General features: G+C 41.0%; 1 non-coding gene across 1 annotated transcript; it reads right to left on the reverse strand.

The window, feature by feature from the left end:
- Positions 1 to 222: 222 nt before the first annotated feature.
- TRNAR-UCU (transfer RNA arginine (anticodon UCU)) lies at positions 223 to 311 on the reverse strand. Its single transcript is given in 2 exon segments — positions 223 to 258; positions 275 to 311. It is a non-coding gene; the product is annotated as a tRNA-Arg (tRNA).
- Between the last annotated feature and the right edge of the window lie 453 nt (positions 312 to 764).

Here is a 764-nt window from a genome sequence, read left to right on the forward strand (position 1 = left end):
AGAAATCAATATAAAAATAGAAGACCAGCAGCACTGTGGATTCAATTCAAAGATTCAATTTTATTCCAGCATAGAGGGAACAAGTAATGACTCAGCAAGAAGTCAAATTATGCCACAGAGCCAGGTGTGCTGTTTTTTTATAGAGTGACATAGTGAACCTATAGGGGCTGTGCTACAGTGACAAGAACATTTTTGTTTATGAATCACCTTATGCCAAAAGCACGACTCTGGTGGGACTTGAACCCACAACCTTTGAATGTCTCAGAAACATAGCTAGAAGTCCAATGCGCTATCCATTGCGCCACAGAGCCTAATACTATTTTCCAGAATATGCTGACATAGTGATCCTCATAGCGTGTAGTTTTGTATAGGGTGTATAATGACTACATGAGGTTGTGACACTGTGACTACAGGAGACTGTGACAAGAAACATTTTATTTATCAATCACCTTGTGCAAAAACCACAACTCCGGTTCAACTCAAACCCACTACCTTTGAAGTGACTCAGAAACTCAGATAGAAGTCCAATGCTCTATATTGTATAGGGTGACATAGTGACCCTATAGTGGTTGTGACATTGTGACTATGGGAGGCTGTGACCAGAAACATTTTATTTATCAATCACCTGGTGCCAAAAGCACGATTCTGGTGGGACTCGAAGCTCTAACTTTAAATGTATTAGAAACTCAGCAAGAAGTGAAATTACGCCAGAGAGCCAGGTGTGCTGTTTTTTATAGGGTGACATAGCGACCCTACAGGGGCTG

This window comes from Bombina bombina, unplaced genomic scaffold (genome assembly GCF_027579735.1).
Source record: "Bombina bombina isolate aBomBom1 unplaced genomic scaffold, aBomBom1.pri scaffold_989, whole genome shotgun sequence".
In the NCBI taxonomy this organism is placed as follows: Eukaryota; Metazoa; Chordata; class Amphibia; order Anura; family Bombinatoridae; genus Bombina; species Bombina bombina.